The sequence below is a fragment of the Anolis sagrei genome, chromosome 1 (genome assembly GCF_037176765.1).
Source record: "Anolis sagrei isolate rAnoSag1 chromosome 1, rAnoSag1.mat, whole genome shotgun sequence".
NCBI classification, from domain to species: domain Eukaryota; kingdom Metazoa; phylum Chordata; class Lepidosauria; order Squamata; family Dactyloidae; genus Anolis; species Anolis sagrei.
Genome location: NC_090021.1, coordinates 205,295,447 through 205,319,159, shown reverse-complemented (window position 1 = coordinate 205,319,159; position 23,713 = coordinate 205,295,447).

Below are 23,713 nucleotides of genomic sequence, written 5' to 3'. Positions count from 1 at the left end.
GGTCATCGAAGCATGTATCACCTGCATGTGGTCTGATATCACTCCTGCCTCAAGCTACAAGGAGAGGTGTGTAAGAAATAAAATGGTTGTTGTTGTTGTTATATCACTCACTATATAAGAAAGACTAAAATAGCTATCAAAACAAGGTAGCCATTTTCACACATCCCTCCTTTCCTCTGAACAAAAAGCCTGTGAGATCTCCATAATCCCAGCAGATGTGTGCATCTCTACAACTTCCAGATCAATGCATGTGCACAAAATACATGGAAAAACACAAGGGAAATAGGAAGTCTGTATGAATTGTAATTCTTAACAAAAAGATGGGGACTCTTCCAGCTCTCCAGATGTGTAACTTCCATAACCCTATACCATTGGCTATGCTAACTGGGAGTTGACATGGAAAACATCTGGAAGGCCAACTGTTCTCCACCCCTGAATGTGGAGCTGGATACATAACGTGGTCCTAAAACAAATAAATGGGAATGGAGGAAAAACAAGGATTTAACACATTATCCTGCCAACAAAGTAATTAAAGCTTTAGGAATATCTGAAAACATTAGTCAACCAAAGAGATTTGCAAGTTGTCTTCCAGACCTCCCATGTGTGCAATACACGTCTGCTGCTGCTGGCTAGAATAGTTTGTTGTGGCTACAAAATCAAATATTTGCATTTTAATCACTCATGGATATATTGTTTCATTTTCAGCATTTTCACATGCCTTCCATTGCTCCTTGTGTTCTCAGAGTTTCTCAGGGCCCCAACAGTAAAAATGTGATCTTCATTTTAATTCTTTGCTTATATTTTTGAATGGTTGGAAATAAAATCCAGTTGAAGATTTGGGTCTGTGTGTATCAAGTAGCTAATCCAATGAAGCTGTTACTTTATCAGGAAGAAGGGAGCCATTCATTGCAGAAAATGAAGAATGAAGCAAATGGATTTCATGGACCTAATGCAGAGCTAGTCAGGAAATCGTCTCTGTTTCTTGATTTGGATGCAGAGATTCTGTGAGAGCTTTTGTATTGTATTACCCATGTCAGCTGTACTGTAGAGTAGAATTAACATTTCCTGCCATTGCTTCTCTAGGGCCAAAAATTGCTCTTTGATTTCTAATGGAAAGTTATTACAAACCATTAGCCAGAGCGCCAGTGTAGTGTATGTATACAAGTAAAGACAAGAGTTTGAATCCCTGCTTAGCCATGGAAACCCATTGGGTGGCCTTGGGCAAGTCATACTATATTCAATGTGAGTAAATCTTGCCAAGTAAACCCCATGATATAGTTTCCACAAATTGAAAGCAAACAATAGCAAACTGAGGCAATTGCCGGAGGTGTCAGATTCTGGAGAATGGCTATTTTCCACTGGAGAATAGAACTGTGGGCTCTCCTATATTTCCTAAATAGCCTGCTATGGTAGAAGACACTGTTCTATCACACCACCAGTGCTAAAGTAAGATTCAATTGCCAATCCAGTTCATTCGGTATATGAGATACGATCTTGTCTTTGTGCCATATTAGCAAGTCTCTTGGTGATCTCAAATTTTAAGACAAAGATGAGACGTTCTGATGTTTAGTAGGAAAGTTTCAACACTGCAAGACATTGGAATAATTTACTAGTCTAGCATCTTCTCTTTAGATTATTCAGTACCTCTGAGTTCTGATATTCTGAGAAATGTGGCAGGGGGAAATGGAGACCTGTATTTTATGTACACAGTGTATTTTGGTCTGTTTTTCATACTGTTTTCCTCCAATAAACTTTAAAATATTGGCTTAAAAACTAAAATACACATGAAAGGCATTGTTCTACATTTCAAGTATATTATTTAGGAGACCAAAACATTTTCCATATTCTGTTTCAAAGATAATTGGGTGAAGAGATGACTAAAACAAAGTGCAAGGAGTAACGTGATGGATGGCAATAAGATTCAAATGCTCAAATGAACATTAGGGGGCATGCTCAAGATATGACTCTGCCTTTCATGGTGAAATGAGCAGTGATTGGTGGCTCCAATCTGTATTTTAGTCCAAATCTTAAATGAACTATTTAGGGTGCTGAACCTATTTGGGGGCCTATTTTGAGTACTTTGATCAACTAATTTAAACTTGGGAATAAACCCAATATTGTTTAAAACTGAGTGTTTAAATGTTGAAACTGAGCTTGAACTTCACACTCTTTTTCAAGAATAAATGAGGCCATTTGGATATTGCACTTTATTTATTGTTGCACTGTTGCAGGAAATATTTTAAAGAGTGTCATTAGCTCAAAGCTGATTCCTTGTCATGAATTTAGTACAAAACCTTATAAAAAGACAAATGGAGGGAAGGCAATACAAGAAGAACAAGAATAAATACAAGATATTTGATTCAATCTGGACACAAAGAAAGAAAGAAGACTGAATTACATCACAACATTCGGAGGGAAGATGAGAAGTGAGCCCTATGGAACTGCCTTGTCAATAGGCCACCTCTAAAAACTTGTAGAGAAGTAACTCCCCCAGAAAAATCCAGCATTCGATACATGTCTGATTCATTGTTGTTTGATCTACTCACAGGTGAAGAGGGCAGGGAATTGTAAGAGACCATCTTCGAAATGGTTTTGATTTGATTACAGATCATTCAGTTATTGCAGAAATAGAAAGCAGGAAGTATGGTGAAGAGAAAGTGGATATCTAATTATGTTAAGGGGCTAAATATGGTTTTCATTGTTATTTCAGCTAGAAGGCAAAATGAATTAAATCCATTACATACTATAACAAAGCAATATGAACTTAAGACATCCAATTTTATTTACAAAACCTTAAAGTTCTGCCAGCAATTCATTTTTTACCTATGCAAGCACCACATTATGATGAGCTGCCCATGAATAAGTAAAAAGATAAATTAATGTGGGCATATAACAGAGCCAAAGTAGAAAAAAGGTTGCTTATTTTGAGGGAAAGAGACTGTGAGTGGATAATGCCATTGTTTTCTACACCAATACTTTGAGATGAGGGAGGATTTTGGTTGGTTGTTTTTTATTCTAAGATTTATAAATGAATAGAAAGAAGTTGAAATTTTAAAAATAATAATTGGAATGTTGAAGAAAACAAAATTGATCTATAGATCCATCTGGGCAGAGGGTTTACAGGCCTAGTTTAAAATGCTGAGTTTGAATCTTGATATACTTCACAATGTGTGTGATTCCAATTAGAGTTGCTATCACTTTTGTTGCAACAGCTACAGTGGAGATAGATAAAACATGATTATACAGTCACACTGACAATGGTATGGGACAGGTAAGATGGATGGATCTCATCCTGGGGGTGGTTATGACTTATACTCACCAAGCACCTTACTAAATTGGGCTGAAACTTGGTAGTGCAAGAGACGTCAGTTTTTGGACAGTCTCCAGCAATTTCAAAATAGGAAGAGAAAGAAATGACTTATTTATAGGAGTCTAAAGTTTGATAAATGACTTCACAGGATTTGACAATATTGTTGAGTGTTTTCTTGCAGACTTTACTAGAGGTAAACATTATTAGCCAATTTATTTGCTTTTACTGCATTGTTTGCATGGGAGGGTTGTGTATCAGATCAAGAAAAATGTCTACTCTGTGCTTAGTAGTAGTGTAACATAAAACATATTTTCCAACTCCTTTTAGCCTCAGAACATAGTACACATGCTGAGTACAAACCAATGTTGAGTAGCAACAGCCTCAAAGAACAAGACCCCTGGGAGTGGAATGAAAGGGCTGGCATTATTATTTAGTAGCTCTGTTGGTTTGACACAAGGTTTCCCAAGCTGTGTGCTAGTGAATACCTGTGGAACGGAGAGTTCCCTTCTATTGAATGCTTTCCACAAGAGAAACAGATGAGAACCTGGATATGGGAGTGCAGGACTAGGGTTAAAGTCTTTTAACTGTGTAAAATGTGGAGAACATATGACAATATTAGGTAGGATTGAAATAGCAGGCCAACTGTATTTCCCAATTGAAATGGAGCTGGAATGCACTCTGAAACTGAGCAGGAAGGTAAACCCACAAAAATTAAAACTTTGGCCAAAGGAGCAACCAAGCCCTAGCACTACTACTTCCAATCACCTACACACAGCAAGAGTTGAGATAGAGTTTACTTTAAGCATCAGTGTTTTATAGAACTTCAGATAACAACAAGGTGCACATGAGCTAATGTGTAATGCATACTTAATAATCATTATCTGAGGTCTATATGACCAACATAGTATGCAACCAGAGCATCTTCATTTTTGAAGATAATATTCTGGCACAGTGTGTAACCATAACTTCAGGTTGTTGACTGGGCACATGATATTGTAGTTAGAGCATTTCTAGCACAACACAAATGGCAGAGATCAACTAGCAATACAGGCCATGGCATGACATCAGCTATTGTCAGAATTAAGTTGTTCAGTCTCACTAAAAAAATCAACACAGAGCTGAATTTTTAATTACCATTTTACATCAACAACAGCACAGGAATAACAGAAGAGGTGAGGATTGAAGAGGCAAAAATATTAATAGGAAATTTTCCACTTAAAGCTTTGAGATCCTTTCTCACTCAAGGTCCCTTCCAAGACTATTGTTCAACAAAGACATATTGCATGACATTTGGGACTCGTGTCTGTTGCATTCAAACCAGAATCAGAAATGTGCAGCCTCATAGAATCATAGAATCAAAGAGTTAGAAGAGACCTCATGGTCCATCCAGTCCAACCCCCTGCCAAGAAGCAGGAATATTGCATTCAAATCACCCCTGACAGATGACCATCCAGCCTCTGTTTAAAAGCTTCCAAAGAAGGAGCCTCCACCACACTCCGGGGCAGAGAGTTCCACTGCTGAATGGCTCTCTCAGTCAGGAAGTTCTTCCTCATGTTCAGATGGAATCTCCTCTCTTGTAGTTTGAAGCCATTGTTCCGCGTCCTAGTCTCCAAGGAAGCAGAAAACAAGCTTGCTCCCTTCTCCCTGTGGCTTCCTCTCACATATTTCTCCTATGTCATTGCTATTCATTGCTTTGGGTATCTGGTAAATTTCCATGCAAGAAAGAAAAAAAATGTAATCAATGGGTGCCTGTCCCTGGCCTTTGGTGAAAAAAATGGAGTTCTTCACATCTCATAGCTTGAGAAGTGCTTCCCTCAATATTGTTAGTCTGCTACTTTGATCAGTCCTTGCCAACACAACCAATACAAAAGGCTGGTGGGAGCTAGAATTCAACAACCTGAAGAAAGCTAAAGCCATATCTGAAGCATAGGGCCAATTGTCCCTATATGTTTCCTGAGTGGACAGGAGAAAAGATATAATCCAACTATCAAGGTGGAAACACCAGACGCTCAGCATGAGGCTGCCTGAGAGAACACAGGGCTGGGGAAAAGAAGATGGCAGCCCCTTTCCATAAGCCCCTGGTGGCTTCCTCTGAAGCTAAGTCAAAACCTGTTCTTCTCACAGATGGATTTATACTAAATATAAGTCATAATGCATAACAAGGTTAAAAAGAAAAACAATGACAACAAACAGAACAGTCTGTGTGCTTTACCAGTGAACACAGTTGGATGAATCTTCTTTTATGCTTTAAAGGAATTCATTATTGTGCTCACTCCATTGGAAAGCTTTGTTTGTAAGCCGGCTGCCATTATTGTCTCAGCTAGATTTTGAGGTTACAGATTGCCCCTGGGTCATTAACAAATCATGGTTTTTGTGAACACTAATACTTTTCTATTAAGGAGAAGGTAAACTCTGGGCTCAGTGTTTCCTGAAAGCAATATTGAGTCACAGCACTCTTTTGCTGAAATAGATTGGATGCCTCTCAATGATGTGCAGTGCTGTTTTGCAATTTATAGATAGTAGGCCTGGGTAACAACGCAAAAATTTGTTTCTAAAATCGATTTGTAATTGGGGGTTTTTTTTGTTTCGATATTTAAAATAATTACAAAATTTTCCAAAAAAAAAGTTCGGTATTTACGAAATTTTGTAAATATTTACAAAACATTTTGTAAAGATGGCGCCCTTTTTTTTCAATATTTTTTAAATATTTTTTTTAATTTAATTATTAATTTAGTAGAATAGGGAGGAGAAATTAAAATTATTATTAAGGAGGGAAGGCAGGCACTCACTCTGGCGGGCCCTCTCGCTCGCCGCTCGCTCGCCGCTCGCTCGCCCCTCTCGCTCGCCATAGATGCAGGCGAAAAGTCAGGAGAAAATGCCTCTAGGCCATGGCCATATAGCCTGAAAAAACCTACAACAACCCAATCAGGGACATCTAATCACCTCTCAACAAAAGATTGCTCCAGGCACTGCCAAGCCATCAAATGCTAATCAAGGTGATCAGTTGAAACATTCACACCTCGCTCCAGCAGACAAGAGTCCTTTGTCCCACCCTGGTCATTATTCCACATAAATATAAACCCTTTTTCCTACTTCCAACAGACCTCACTACCTCTGAGGATGCTTGCCATAGATGCAGGCAAAACGCCAGGAGAGAATGCCTCTCTCGCCCCTCTCGCTCGCCGCTCGCTCGCCCCTCTCGCTCGCCCTCTCGCTCGCTTGCTCAGCCGGCGCTGAGAGAGGAGAGCTCCCAGCAAGCATCGGCAGGCGGCCATCTTACGTATTTCCGAAATGGACGGAAATACAAAAATTTTTGGCGCCTGCCGTTTTGATATTTAAAAACACTTCCAGGTTAAAAAAAAGTTTTGTAATCGTTTCATAATTCAAAAATTAACGAATTTTTTAACGAATTACGAATTAACGAAACGAATTGACCAGCCCTAATAGATAGTACTTCAACAAATGTCTATAGGTTTAACTTTATAAATTGATTAATTGTTCTTTTATGTTTAATCTTTTAATTTTATAATAATGGTCACTTTTGAACATATTGGCAAATGTGGAAAGGGATACAAAAGAGGAAGAATACATATCAGTGAGAAAATGTAATTATACAAGGTTTAGCTAACTTTTCATATGTTAAGGCAGCCTTTTCCAACCTGGCAGTTACCAAATGTGTTGAGGTTCTGTTATCAACAGGCTACAGATGTATCATGGGCTTGATATAGGATACAAATTCCAGATGAAGGGAAAGCATCTTTAAAATAATGACAAGAGTTCTTTCAAAGGTGCCAAAGTTGAACCTGTGCCCATAGGTTCAATTATGTTGACCTGTACATCATTCCCTGTGAATCCTGTGGTCTCGTCTGGAAACTCACATCTTGCATAATGAGTTAATCAAGGACAGCAATGCTAAATGAGTGATTTTAGCTGTTAATGTTGGTAAAAATGAATTAATTTTCCAATCTCTAACACTTAGTATTAACAAATTAATTCAACAGTCCAAGCTTTGCTCTGGAGATTAGTGCATGTTCTATTTCCTGATGGAAGGAATACAAATATGTGGTTTCCTCAACAACTTCTTCTTGCTTAAACTATGGCAAAGTGTGGGGTTTTTGTCTGAAAAGCATGTGTGGCTGCTCTATTTTAATGTCATTCTCACGACTCCACCAGACCTGATATATTAGGTAATGTCTTCCAAAAAGGCCCCAGGGCTGAAATGCCAGCTTTGCCGATTGAATATGAAAATTCAAGAGGAAAACTGGCAAGTTTATCACTTTTCCATCACATTGTTTGGTTTAGCCTAAGAATTACCTCTCTGTCGATATGCTCAAACATTTTGTCTGAAGAATCACCAATAGGTATGTCAGAATTTTAAGCCCTTGAATATCAAGTCTTATGACCTTCTGGTCACTTATAAAAACTTTAGGAGTGTTATAGATTTGCTGTCTTATGCAGAAAGCAAGGCAGAAGGTGACCTAAGATACAAAAGATTAATTTAAATCAGCGAAGTCACAAGTGGGAAGCCTGGTTCCACCAGCAGCTTCTTGTGTATCTTCAAGGCTGATGTTATTGAACCCCAGGTTTTGGCCTACAAAGGAAGATGAGGGAGCAAGACCCATCATAGTAGTGAATGGGTGCTCACTGCTAGAGGTTGACACTGCAGTAACAAACCTGAGCCCAAGAGTAGCAAATTATGACCTCCATGACACATGGTTGATGAATTCACTTGGTCTTTCAGTCCTGACTTTAAAGAAGTGGCCCAAGGTGTTGTGCCTACTTAGAGGACAGGATTCAGCACCCAGCATAGCAGAATAAAAACCAAAGGATGCTTATTGCCCAATTGTCATGGAAGCCAACAGCTATATCTAAACAAAAACATTTTGAAAAGCACATTGTAGGGATCCTGGATTGCTGTTAACTCTTTTTCTTTATGTACATAAAGGACAATCTTTAAATGTTTCTAATAAACATTTATGAGTAATTCAAGATTTATATCCCATTCTCTATCATAAGGATGTGTGTGCTTTTGAACATAATCTGAAGATAGAGGAAAAACAACAAGAAAGTAGCTCCAGTGCACAGCCAGCTACAGAATAGGACTAGCCTTGTTGTTCATTGTTTGTAAAAAATGTGTTTGGCATCACCTTAACCATGGCTTGCTGTGGCCATGTGGACTACAAATCTGAAGGCCATGGTTCAATTCTCTGTTTGGCCATGGAAGCCCAGTGCATGACCATGGCCAAGATGCCCAATCTCAGAGTGCCCATAAATTGGAAATGACATAAAGGCCCACAATGACAACGATGGGGCATATTTTGCTTCTCCAACTGAAAAAAACCATGTCCTGGAAAAATGAATGAAAAACATAAAGAGAAAAAGAAACATTAATTCTCTTTCAGCCTAACCTATCTCAAAGGATTGTTGTGGGAATAAAAAGGGGAGAAACAATGCTATGTAACAGAGAAGAAAGAGAAAGAAAAACCAAGTATATGTAAGTAAGTATACATGGCCACACAACCTCTATTACTTTTCTGTGCTCACAAGCAATCTTCCTCCTTGTATTCATCCCCTCTCCCCTGGTATGCACAAATATGATATTATTTATGTCTCTGATGGAAGTAATATTTCAAAATGCCTAAGCATTAACAGTAATGATTGGAAACAGATTTTTCCCAAACTGCAGTGGGAATTCACCTCCTTTTCTCTCTTCGCCGATTTTCTTTTCAAAACAAGGTTTATTGGGAAATATGTTTCAAATAAACTATCTTATCCATAATAGCAATATGATATCGAAGAATCAGGTAACAGCAACAGCTTACAAATGCTAGGATTTTCAAGCAAAAATGCAGAAATTGAACCACTAGAAGACTGTGTCTGGACAAAGCCCCTTAAGACCCATAGGAGGGATATAAATATGGTATTTGCAGACCTGGGTCCAGCTAACATATCCCACCAAATTGTTTCTTTGCACCAAATAAATGTTTTAGATTTCACTCAAAGTGATGGTGAAAGAAAGAAATAACGTGAAAATTATGTATCAGTATATGGAAGTGCTCTGTCCTCATTTGATCATCATTTATTATTTATTTATTTTATTTCAAAGTTTTCTATACCAAGCTTCTCACCTCTTAGAGGGACTCAGCCCAGTTTACAGCCATAAAAACATACAATCAGTAAAATATCATAGTTCATAATTACAAAACACATTTAAAATAACAACTATATTTAAAACTACGGTGGTCAGCCGTCATATTAAAAACAAGTATACCTCATCTTCCATCCACAATCCTAGGGTGCTGTCTCATTCATCGAAAGCCTGTCTTCACACCCACGTCTTCACCCGTTTCCTGAATGTCAGGATAGACGGGGCGGTTCTGACCTCTGGTGGGAGAGAGTTCCAGAGTCGCGGGGCCACCATCGAGAAGGCCCTGTCCCTCGTCCCCAGCAGGCGCGCTTGTGAGGCCGGTGGGACCGAGAGCAGGGCCTCTCCAGACGATCTTAGTAATCTTGATGGTACATAGGGAAGAATACGTTCGGAGAGGTAAACAGGCATTACAAACGATGTGCTTTGAAGCCATCAGTCCATACACACCCACAATGCCCCAAGTTTGTCTTTCCCCTACAGACAGGTTTTAATATGTAGAGGGCATGCACATAGAGTTCACAGCATACAAGCTGAAACAGATCATCTAGGAGTCCTGTGTGTGCATGCCCAATATGTTCAATGCATCTAGGCAAGGTGGGCACAGAGGAGGGTGGGTGGAGGAAGAAGTTTTCCTTTTCCATTTAACTTGTCTGTGGCTGTTTCTATTAACACATGAGGGTTTTCTGCCCTTTCTGAACACCACTAAAAGTTTCCTGTCAAAGCTTCTTTTGAGCTTGCAATGGTGAGTATAGGTGTATGGAGACACGCTAGACAAGCTTCTAACTCATGGCATTCCCATGATCTGGATAATGACAACTTACTGTTCTTGTCACCTTCTTCTTTTCATCTCTGCTGGCATTAAGTAAGTGCAGCATTTTGGCACTGTGATGCTACACATCCAGATGAAAAGTGTAAATCTGCCTTCCTGCTGTCCCACTTTATTAATTTTGAAAATACAACTTGAAATTATACAATGTATAGTGTTAAAATAATTAAAAGTAAAATCCTACTTTTTTCAGCCGGGAGGGGGGGACAAGCACCCCTGATGTCACCAGCATGCTGCCACAAAAGCATCCAGACCTTATTGTAACAGGTAAGTCCTGGGACTACGGTGCAATCAGGGCCTATTGATGGGTTTTACCCATCAATAGCTGGAAGTGGTAGGCCAGCAATGGGCATCATACAATATTGTGATATAGGACTTTTGGTAATGATACTACTTCTGTGCTGGTTTCTGCCTCTATGCAATAAAGATCCACGTGCTTCACCCAATGCTAGAACTGCATTTGACATGGGCTTTGTATAGTCCCCCTCCCCCAATAAATTTGATAATGCTGCAGAAACTGTTGTGGTGTCTGCAAAGAAGCCATTGTGAATAGCACCATGACATTACACAAATGTATTTAAGTCCTTTGCAATATATTCATGTCAGGTCAGGACCAAAATAAACAACTTGTTTCCTCCCAAAACTGTTGGTCTTTTAGTATAGGGTACACTAAAGTTTATTTTTTTTCCTAGTGAGCTATCAGAAGGAAAGAGTGTGAAGCAAAGACTGCTTTGTTAGCCATTTTCTTTTATATATTGCAGTCAGCAAGATTGTGCATTGCTGTATTACTCTGGCTCCTCCAGCAAAATTGAATGCCACAGAGAAGTTGAGAGCTTGCTGTATTTGACATGGTGTAATCCCAGTTGGCATATTGTAATGAGTAAGCTGTTAGAGTAATGCTTCTACTGCTTAAATCCTGAACATGGATCTCATTGGACTAGGTAAAATAATTACATTAGAATTGTTAAGCTAGGTTGGGAGGTGGTTTTGTGGTTTTGCTTTCTAACCAGTTTCTGCTATGCTGTCAGTCTTTTCCCCACAATATTAGAAGTTTTCTTTCCTTTGGTCAAGATGAGAGTGCCAATGAGGGTCATATGATCTGTAATTTAATTTGATTCAGTAATAGTTCTTGTAGAATTAACTTTACATTGCATTTCTTATGCTCACTCAATGGCTGCTGGAACTGTAAAGAAATGAGCTTTTGAGGAGCAGTGGTGGCTAAGTTGTTCTTGGGGACTATGATGGGTTACTGAACACTGCATCCCAGAGATAAGAATGGTTGAAAATGGTGATAGCCTTGACTTCCCTTTTTCTCTCATACAGATTTCTCTCTTTCTCACAGATATACACCAAAACTAGAATGATTTCATCAGAGTTGCCTCCAAAAAATCCTGCAAATCTCTTGGGAAGACAGACATACAAATGTCAATGTGCTGGAAGAAGCAAAGACCACCAGCACTGAAGTGATGATCCTTGGCCATCAACTTTGCTGGACTGGCCACATTATCTGAATGCCTGATCATCCTCTCCCAAAGCAGTTTCCATACACTCAATTCAAGAATGGAAAACGGAATGTTGGCGGACAGCAAAAGAGATGTAAAGATGGGCTTAAAACTAACCTTTAAAAATTGTGATATAAATACAAAGAACTGAGAAGCCTTGGCCCTTGAGTATTTTAACTGGAGGTCAGCTGTTAGCAACAGTGCTGTAGAATTCGAAGAGGTACAAGTGGAGGGCAAAAGGGAGAAACTTGTCAAGAGGAAGGAGCATCAAGCCAACCCTTGTCAGGGCTGCCTTCCATCTGGAAATTGATGTCCTCACTGCAAAAGAGCATGCAGATCATCAAGAATAGATCACCTAGGCACCCACCGCCAAGACCTTATTTGGTCACAAGTGATAGCCTATGTTGGTAACACCAACACTATTTGGGGATGACTAAGGGGGAATTTGGGCTGAGATCCTGCATCAGGATACAGCTACAGAAATGTAGTTATATTTCCATAACTTTATCTCCTGATGTTGCTCCAAACCCAGGCTCCCTTGAAAGGAAGACCATATGAAAATACAATTCCCAAAATCCCGTAGCACTGAGCAGTAGAGCCAGGGCAGTTAAAGTGGTGTCAAAATGCATTAATTCTATGGTGTGGATGACCGTTTAAAGGATTAGAGGCAAGCAGTTGGAGGGATATGCCAAGGCTAGAGCTTTAGATTCTTTGCTGCAACATGAAAAAGAAAAAAAAAGGTGGCGGGAGGGAATCCCTGAGTAATTAATTGTCATCATGTTTCAACAAACTTTCTAATAATATGCTCATATGAAAGGAAGGGATAAAAAAGAAAAGACAAAATAGTAACCTTTAGAAAAATAGGGCATTGGACAGTGGGGAATGCTAAGAAGACGGAGAAGAGAGAAGAGTGACACATTCCCCCTCTGACCTCACTTTTGGAGGAGGTACCAGGAGAGAGAGGAAAAGAAGGTGGAAGAGGCATATGGAGAAGGTGGCCCAAAAATCAGGTGAATAAACCATTGTAGAGAAAGTTACTTCTCACTTGATCAAACATTATCAATGACTCTTGGCTTGGCTTGCTGGTGGAGAAATGTGTGTTGAGGGAACAATAATGCACAATAGCATTTATATAGTAATAGTAGCTAAGTGACATTTTTTTTGAAAAAATAAGAAATAGCACTACTAAATAATAATAATAATAATAATAATAATAATAATAATAATAATAATTTTAAACAGGAACTATCATGACCTGCCTTTACTCAAAGTCAGTTACTCAGTGAGAGCTAGCCAGCTAGTCCCACTGTAAGTCAGTGTGAGGCAGTGTCCTTAAGCAGTAGATGTCAGGGAGGAGGTTCAGGCCACTTTTTATGGATTCTGTCCTGGTATTTCTCCACACAATAACCCAGCATAAAATATTTTCCAGAAGGTAGTGATAGTCATAAGTGTCATGATAAATTACACAGGGAATTTAATTTGGATCTCCCTTCCTCGGGTCGAGCATTTTGTATAATGGTTCTCTCAGAACAATGGTTACTATAAAAATGTTCTCAAAACTGAAATATAGTAGTAGAAAAATACCATCATTAATGTGTTGAATTTGCATAATTAAACTGCAAATTAATACTGTACATAATTATAGTAATTTGCATGATATGCAAATCATATATCCAGATTTGAGATGCTGGAATAGACCAACTACCTTTATAAAATTAATCTGGAGGGTAACTATTTGGCACTCTCCTTTCCAAACCAGGCATTATAGATCTGCTATTTTAATTGATGAACTGCCCTGGTTTTACCACAGATGCCACCTGTGAACACAACAGGGAACCCAATGCAGTTGTTCAATTGTGAATGCATGAAGAAGCAGTGGAAACAGACCTCAGCAGCAGCAGCAATCCCTTGTGTCAGAGTATGATTTCCTGCCAAGTGTAAGGTCTTGGCAGTGGGTCCGTAGGTGACTGAAGAGACCTATTCTTGATCTGCATGTTCTTTCACAGCGAGGACATCGGTTTCCAGGTGGAAGGCAGTTCCAACAGGGGTTGCCTTGACATGCCTTCCTCTTGATACATTTCTCCTTTTCGCCCTCCATTCATGCCTCTTTGAATTCCACAGCAATGTTGGTAACAGCTGACCTTCAGTTAGAGCTCTTGAGGGTCAAGGCTTCCCAGTTCTCGGTGTCGTTTCCACAGTTTTTAAGGTTAGCTTTAACCCATCTTTAAATCGCTTTTCCGGTCTACCAACATTTAGTTTTCCATTCTTGAGTTGAGAGTATAGTTACTGCTTTGGGAGACAGTGATCTGGCATTTGGACAATGTGGCCATCCATGGATCATCACTTTAATGCTGGATCATCACTTTAATGCTGATGGCCTTTGCTTCTTCCAGAATGCTGACATTTTTCTTCCTGTCTTCCCAAGAGATTTGCAGGATTGTTTGCAGGCAACCCTGATGGAATAATTTCAGAAGTTAAGTGTGACGTCTGTAGACATTTTGCAGGGGTATAACAGAGTTGGGAGGAAAATAGCTTTATAAACAAGTATCTTGGTATTCCTACAAATGTCCCAATCCTCATACACTCTCTGCTTCATTTGGAAAAATACTGCACTTGCAGAGCTCAGACAGTGTTGCATTTCAGTGTTGATGTTGACTTTTGTGGGGAGGTGGCGGTTAAAGTAGCGGAAATGGACAACATTTTCTAATGTTACACCATTAAGCTGTATTCCTGTCATTGCAGAAGGATTGGCTGGTGCTGCTGAAAGAGCACTTTGGTTTTCTCAATGTTCAGTGAGAGGCCAAGCTTTTGTATGTTTCTGCAAAGGTATTTAGAGTGGCTTTTAGGTCTTCTTCTGAATGCATACAGACTGCATTATGATCAGCATACTGGTGTTCTAAAACAGACATTGTTTTGGTTTTGGCTTTCAGTCTGCTGAGGTTAAATAGCTTGCTATCTGTCCAATAGATTATTTCCACTCCAGTGGGAAGCTTCCCATCAACAAGATGAAGTATCATAGTGAAGATGATGATGGAAAATAAGGTTGGGGCAATAACACATCCCCATTTGATACCCGATTCCACCTTAAATGGGTCGTTTAGGGAACCATTGCTGTTCACGACTCTTGCCATAATGTCATCATGGAGAAGCCACAGGATGTTCACAAATTTGCCAGGGCATCCAATTTTTTGGAGGATGGTCCAGGAAGCACTGTATTTTTTGGTTTTTAATGTTTAATGATGATGTATTTTACTGTTTATATTACTGTATTTGAGTACATGCTGTAAACCGGCCTGAGTCCCTCTCTGGAGGTCGAGAAGACCGGTATATAAAACTTCTAAATAAATAAATAAATAACTGCATCGAATGCCTTTGCAAGGTCAATGAGTGCCATGTACAGAGGCTGATTTTGTTTCCTGCATTTTTCTTGGAGCTGTCATGCAGTGAAGATCATGTCCACTGTTCCTCTAGAGGGCCAGAAGCAGTTCTGGGATTCTGGGAGGGTGTCTTCTGTAATACATAAAAGGTGGTTTGCAAGGATTCTTGCGAGGATTTTCCCAGTGGAGGTTACAAGGGAGATACCTCGATAATTTCCACAGTCTTCTCTCCCCCCCCCCTTTTTTTTTAAGGGTGATGATTGTGGCATCCTTGAAGTCTACTGAGAAACAGGCCTGTCTCCTCCCTTTCAGTGGTATTGGTAATGCATGATTTTACAAAAAAATGCATTGAGACTCACCAAATGGAATAAAATGTATTGGATATGAGAGGATGAAATTCATATTGTATGTATAATTTTCAACAGAGGGAGCCAATTGTTTGTTGACGGGGGTTAGGTGTAAAACTTAGTAAAATCTAAAACAACACTGACAGAACAAAACAACTTTCAATACCCAGAGTTGAGGTAGAAACCTCCATCGTATTCAATTACAGAGCATATACAAACTCAATCCAGACACTACATTAAATAAATATTGCAAAGTGACAATAATTTAGCAGAATTTGCCTTCTACTGCTAAGAACTAGCAATTTGCAAAAGTGGGAAGTGACTTTAAAATTCAGTTCCTTAGACATTAGACACAAATGCAGTACCATTGGAGAATGAAAGAAGGCAGCCACTGCTGACTTAAGGAAAAAGAGGAAGGATGAGTGATTGCCAATATTAAAGCCTGAAGTACATATTCACTCTGCACAGTAGCTGGATAAAAAAAAAATCAATACTTTCCCCTTCCCCACAAATGCCCTGAGACATTCTATTCAGTGGGCTCCATAGTTCAAAAAAAAATTCCATGGTTTTTTTGAAGAGACACTTTGTCAGACCAGGACAGCAATATTCGAGTAAGTATATCAACATGATAAAGGAAGGAAATTTAAGGAAGTGACAATGCCGTTTTGGAAGATGGATATGCTAATAAAACATAATGCTGTTTTGTCACAATCTGGTTGCTTTTAATGGGTATGTCTGCAGAAAATGTATGATTCCAAATCACAGAGACATCAAATAATAATACAAAGCAGTTGTTTTGGTAGCTTCAGTGAGCTGGCCATCCCTTCTGGGAAAAAGGAGAACTCTTCCATATAGCTTTCATATTACAGTACTAAACAAGCCAACTTTGACTCCAACTAAAAGTCTTGTGAAGGAACCATGCATTCATATGGCATATTTGTAATTTCGAACACTGGCCATTCAAGGCATCATTCAAAATTCTGTTTAAAACCAGAATAGAATAAAATAAAATAAAATAAAAACAAATACATCATAATAAAATGGAAACAGGAGCTGAACAGTCACTGTAATAAAATTAACCTAATTATCTTGTTGATAAAGTATGCTTTCAAGCCATTTATGACTTCTAGTGGCCTTAAAGTTAATCCATCAGAATTTGGGACACAATTCCTCATAGCAGAGACTGATCAAGTAATTTCCAGAAGCAAAGAAACAGTTGCACCCAAATGGTACAAATATGGCAATAAGTCCTAACACATTTGGGGAAAGGGGGGGGGGGGTCATTCCTTACTTTGGATTCTTTTTCTCATTTCTTTCAATTGAACTGAGTGCTTTATCTCTCAGCTTGAAACTATGAAGGAGTAAAAGAGACAAACTAATTTCTTTATTTTAGGAATTTTGACGGTTTCTTATGTTCTTACCTGTTTTTTTCCTGCTTGGTACTCATAAGCGGACTAAACCAAGGAAGTCTCATAGCGGTCATGTGTTTCTTACTGTTAAGACCATTTATTTATTTACTTTCTTCATTTTTATCCCACTTTTCTCACCCAAGGGGACTCAAGGCAGACTCAAAACTATGTCGTTTCATTTGAAAGAAAAAAACCCCAAAAAAACGAAAAATGAAGACTAATTCTACTTATTTTCCAAGTAATCTGTACTTTTAGTGCACCAAATCTGATAATTCTATGCCAAACCAAGATATACCTAATACATTTTGTGTTCCTGTAGTGACTTTCATTAAGTAAAACAGTGTTTCACAACCTAGGGGTCAGAACTCTTGGGAGGGTCATGAGGAGGTTTCAGAGGGGTCGCCAAAGACCAACAGAAAACACAATATTTTCTGTTGGTTATGGGGATTCTGTGTGAGAAGTTTGACCCAATTCTCTCATTGGTGGGGTTCAGAATGTTCTTTGACTGTAGGTAAACTATAAATCCCAGCAACTACAATTCCCAAATGTCAAGGTCTATTTTCCTCAAACTCCACCAGTATTCACATTTGAGCATATTGAGGATCCGTGTTAAATTTGGTCCAGATCCATTATTGTTTGAGTCCATAAAGTTCTTTGGCTATAGGTGAATAACAACTCGAAAACTCAACATCAATGCCCACCTAATCCTTCCTGTATTTTCTGTTGGTCATGGGAATTCTGTATGTCAAGTTTGGTTCAATTCCATCGTTGGTGTTCAGGATGCTCTTTGATTGTAGGTGAACTATAAATCCCAGCAACTACAACTCCTAAATGACAAAATCAATCCCCGCCAACCCCACCAGCATTCAAATTTGGGTGTATCAGGTATTTGTGTCAAATTTGGTCCAATGAATGGAAATACATCCTGCATATCAGATATTTACATTACGATTCATAACAGCAGCAGTAGTCAAATTAGTTATGATGTAGCAATGAAAAAAATTATGGTTGGGGGTCACCACTACATGAGGAATGGTATTTAGGGCTTGCGGCATTAGGAAGGCTGAGAACCACTGCTGTTAACCATGACAAAATTGCATTTTTCTAAAAAAAAAAAAACCCATTAATAATGGGGGAAAATGTATTTCTCACAGACTCAAGTCCTGGGTAGAACCTCTTTTCTTCATAAATAAGAGATCTAACTAATTAAATAAATACATGTATACTTTATTCAGATGCTATTATCAAAAGTAATTTCAGTTGACTATTCTTTACTTTGACAGATAAAGGACTACAAGTCATAGAGCGAACAAGTAAGCAGGGAGTGGAGGTATCAAAAAGTATACAAGGAGAAAATAGATAGTGGCAAGCAAAACTAAGGACTTCAAAAATATATGTGAAGTTAATAGCAACATTTGCTGTTACAAGTTTAAGTGATTCATTTAAAATGAGTTGAGACATATTGATAGACAATAAGAATGAATGCAAGTGATGATGAGAAATACAAGTGGAAGGCTATGATAACTTCTTGTACCTGTGGTTTCCCCCCAGGCATCCATTTGGCCACTGGGGGAAATAATACGAGACCTGGTCTGATGCAGTAGGGTTGCTGTGATTTTTAAAAGTATTCTTAACCTAAGTGGTTTTGGCATGGGCTGATCTCCAGATGATTAGGGATGCATGTTGATGACAACAAAATTAGGAACAGTGTCTCATCTTTTCCAAACATTCTCCTTCTCTATATCATACCATTTCATCATGCAAAATGTCCATTTTAGTGACATAGGAAATAAAATATTGTTCCATTTCCCTGCACTTCCATTCCAAGTTAACAGCACCAACTCAATCAATGTTTGCATCCTATTCCATTGTCTGCTTGATTTCATCTAGTTCATGACATGTGCCAAACAGCTACTGGGGTTTTAAAATAAAATGGAATACACTATGATTAAACAAATAATTAGACAAATTTCAAACGTGGGAAAGGAGAGAAAGTAAATAGGGTGTACAATTGCAAATTTAATGGAGGCAGCATATAAAAATGAGAATTAAAATCAACGAAATAGCATCTTCTTATTCTATTTTTACATTTTAATGCAGTAATAATACTCATTTTTGGGCAAGGATGTGGGAGCATAATTAATAGTATTTATTTTATTTTTATTTAATTTTAAAGAATAATTATTTCCCCTATCACCATCCTTTGGTTCTTAAAAGGGCTGTCAAGGGTGCTTCCAAGTATTACAGTATAATTATATCCCCACCTGCTCAAAAGTAAACCTATAAATGGACTTCAGCTCTAGTCCTAACTATGCTTTTTTAACTTTGATGACTACTCACCCATTTTTTAGTAGATACTAGCTGTACCCTGGCCACGCGTTTCTGTGGCTCTCAGAAAACAGGAATTCCAGACATGAAACAATGTGGGCTAGGGAACACCTCCTCACAAAGGTTTCCTGTAAGGAGGAAGAAATCAGGCTTTTAGGCTGCAAGGCTTTTCAAAAGTTATCAAGATGGGCAATGTATCTGCATATGTGTGTATATGTGTATATGTGTATATTTGTGTGTGTGTGCTTGTGTATATGTATATATGTGTGTTATGTATATATGTATTTATGTGTTTATATATGTGTATGTATATGTTACTGTTTATATATGTTTTGTTTTTACCTTGTTGTTGTGCTGGCATCAAATTGTGCCTTTTGTAAGCCGCCCTGAGTCCCCCCTCGGGGGTTGAGAAGGGCGGGGTAGAAGTGCGAGAAATAAATAAATAAATAATAAATAAATAAATATATGAGTGTACATGTGTGTGTATATGTGCATGAGTGTGTTGTTTGTATATGTGTGCAGGCCTGGCCCTACTTGGGCCCTCCAGGCATTTTGGACTTCAATTCCCACAATTTCTAACAGCCAGACCAGAATGGCTGTTAGGAATTGTGGGAGTTGAAGTCCAAAACGCCTGGAGGGCCCAAGTAGGGCCAAGCCTGGAGTCTGACATTTGTTACTGAACCGTGTGTCTCTTTCGAGGCCTGTGTGGCCTCCTTCTAGCGTGGCTCCTCCTCCCTCCCTCCCTTCCCTTCCCTTCCCTTTCCTTCTTGCCTTCCTTGCTTGATGGCTACAGAAGGTCATTTCCTTTCCTTGAAGTAGCCGCATGTGAGGTGACTGGCGGAGGAAGGAGCCAGGGATAATTCCTCCTCCTCCTCTCTCTCTCTCTCTCTCTTTCTCTGAGTTGGTGTGGAGGCTTTTATTTACGGGCTGCTTTTCAGAGCAACTTTGCCAGGCTGTTTTTCCTGGGGGGCCTTTCTCCTGCTCTCCTTGGTTGGCTTATCAGCTGGCTGTTTGCAGGGCTGCTGGCTTGGCTCCCAAAGCAGGGATGGCCAGCTGCTTTGCTATGAATGGCTGTTTGTTTCCTGTCTCGCACAGGAGGGGGCGGGGCCAGGTTTTGCACATGTGTTGTAATGTATATTTAATTTTTTTAGGATTTTAAAGCTTTTTTCACTGTTTTGGGGTCTTTTATTGTTGTTCATACCTTGGGGTATGAGGCGTTTGGAGGCCAAATTTGGTGATATTTGGCCCCTTACTTTGTTTTTAGCCTACTCATGACGAACAGTAGCTTTTTATATATATAGATGTGCAGGATCATACTGTTATGTCGCAGTAAAAGCATGTATAACCAAAAACACAGAAATACACTAAAATACCAATAGTATAATAGCAACAATGCTAAGCTAAACCTGCCTTATTACTCCACTTCAGCAAAAATATTTGTGGCCTTTCATTCAAACCAAGACACACATTTTAATGCATTTTGATCTCCACTTATTTCAAATGCCCTTGTTTAGTAGGCATTTAAGACTTCGGTCCTCTACCCACTTACCTGGAAATGAGTCCCCTTTGACTCATATCTCACTACACATATAGAAAACTGAGCTGTTATTTCATTGACCTTGGTGGGAGGTAGATGGATCGTGCCCCAAACACTTTTTGGTTGGAGTCAAGTGGCACCTTTGAGGCCAGTTTCAACAGTGTTGGCTTTTGTATGCTATGCCTAAAGTAGAATTGTTAGCAGCAAGGAACAGGAAACAGTTAATTGAGTGTTTACATTAAAACATACTTTCCCTATTTTAAATAGCTAGCTCTCCTTAATACAAATTACATGGGGAAAATATAAAATAACCCACAGAAACTATTTAGGCTTTTAATTTTATGTTTTCTGCTCAATATGCCTTACCAAATGATGTCACAATGTATAAATGAACTTCATGATAAAAAATGCCACACTTTTCCCCCCTGGGAATTTGTAAAGCTTGATGTGGAATATACAATACTCTCTATTTCTGTTGAATATTCTCTTCATTTAGTTGGAAAGTCAGAAAGGCTGGTGCAACTATGTCTCTAGGCATACTATTAAAACATTCTACCTACAGAATCCAGTGTAACAAATCCATAATAAATAATATTTGGACAAAGGCTTGAGATTATTTATGTACCCGCCTGAATTGCTGAATGACCTTGCTGATAGCAACCATCAGTTAGACTGTTAAACTCTGGAAGCTGATTTATTATATTCTGCTTTCTTGGAATGTGAGCCCCAACAGAGCAGAGAGTGGGTGAGGCAAGAAGGAGGAGTAGACAGAAGTATTTATTTTAACCGGAATAGTTCATTTCATAACCAGATGTGTTGTGATTGGAAACCCTCAAACAGGCCATTGTCACACAAAGCAGATGCAGAATACTCAAAGAAATTCTTTACCATTTGGATCCAATCAGGTATTAATTTACATAATTTAATGTGGACCGTTCCTTGTAAACCCTAAGGAATGAAGTGACATTTCCACGAGTTTATCTTGGCCATGTAAATGTGCTTGAATGAGTTTGTTTTAAAATATTTAATAACAGGGCACAAATCTGAAGGAAAATGCTTGGAAGATGTTGCCTGTTTTATTTTATTTTATATATCAGGTATCAAGTACGCACTATAGTTTTGCAATAAGCCTACTTCCCAGCCAATCAGCACTTTAACATTAATAGTGCACACAGATGAGGAACATATGATATCATAGGAACATCCAGTTTGGATAGCACAAGATTCATTGCATTTATTGGAATTGCGCATCTGTCTCTGGATATAAGATTAAAGCCATAGGCTTTGAGCCATACTTAATGAAGTTCTACTCCAATGGATTATTTTCCCCATTGGAAAGCACCCACGGGAGGCTAGAATATTAAATAGAAGACTGATGAAAAGTAGTAACTGCTTAACCCTTTTGGTGCTGGCACCCCCCCCCCCCCCCCCGTTGCTTTTCTTCCTTAAAGAAAAGTTGTATAGGACTTTCCGGTTGAAATTCACGGTACTTTGTGTTCAAAAGCAATATTTACATCATATATTTTTCTGGACCCAAGTAAAAGCATGCTATTTTTGGATAAGATCATAACAAGAGACATCCTGAATCAGACCAAACATGTAATCCAGCATTATGCTCATAGTCATATATTTTTCACTTTTGAAAGAAAGGGGGGCATTAATCCATCAAGATACCCAATGAAAAAAATGGTGCATGGTTGTCAAATTTTTTCATGTCAAAATATTTCTGTGCAAAAGATGGGTTGTGTCTTTTGTTATAATTGTTCTTATTATTTACAAGAAAAGTCATTTCACGAGAAAAAATTGAAATACAAAAAACTGTGTATTTGATACCAATACACAATTTCTTGAAGAAATTAATTAATTAATTATTATTATTATTAATAATAATAATAATTTATTTCTATCCCACCCAATCTCCCTGAAAGGACTAGGGGTGGCTCACAAAAATTGCTGCTTTTGTGAAAAATCCAGGCTTTCTGCTCCAAAACTCACCTTTTTAACAAAAAACACATCTTTGCATAAATCGATTTCATTCAGATATATATATATATATATCCCAAAATACCAACATTTATTAAACAAAACTTCTCAGAAAAGCTTGCTGTGACAGGGTAACTTTTGAAATGATTTAAATAACAAATATTTATATTTCAATGTGTTTGGATTATCATTGATTTACATTTATTGCTATCTGGCTTGAAAGTTTATATTAATAGAAAGATGGGATAAAATTAAAGTAAATATATAAGTAAAATTATGTGCCTTTGCATGCCAAAATGAAATAAGTAGACCACCCACTGAGTTTGGAAAACAATCCAGATGACATCATCCATTGAGAAGGAGAGTGCCTGATTCCAAAATGGCAGGGTGAATTACAATCCACCTGTACCATCATAGGCAGCATAAGAATTTTTTTGGGCATACATGTGTGTCCCATGTCCTCCAACATTGGCAGATTGTTCATTTCCATAGCCAGCAATGGGCTCCCCATAATATATTTCTAATGGAGGCCTTACAACCTTGTATTTATTGAGGGATGATATAAACTACACTCTGTACAGTAGTCCTCTTTATAAAAAGTCAGTATCAACATCTTAGTAACAAATTTTATGTTATTACTAGTAGTCTGCCTTTATTTCCATCTATATTTTGTCCCATCTCTAAATGTATGCTATAGACTTTGTATACAGACAAGCAAACAACATCTCAATTTTCATATTCTGGTGCCATTTTTAAAAATCTTTTGAGAATTTTTTTTTTTTTTGCTTTACTTTGACCTTAGTTAACTTTTTCCATCTCCCTCTCTTTTTCTCTCTCCTCCCTCCTCCCACCCATAGGAAGTAATTATGTTCATTATTCATACATACTAGCAGGATGGCCAACATCTCACAGCTGGAATCAATACTTAATATAATTATGAAATACA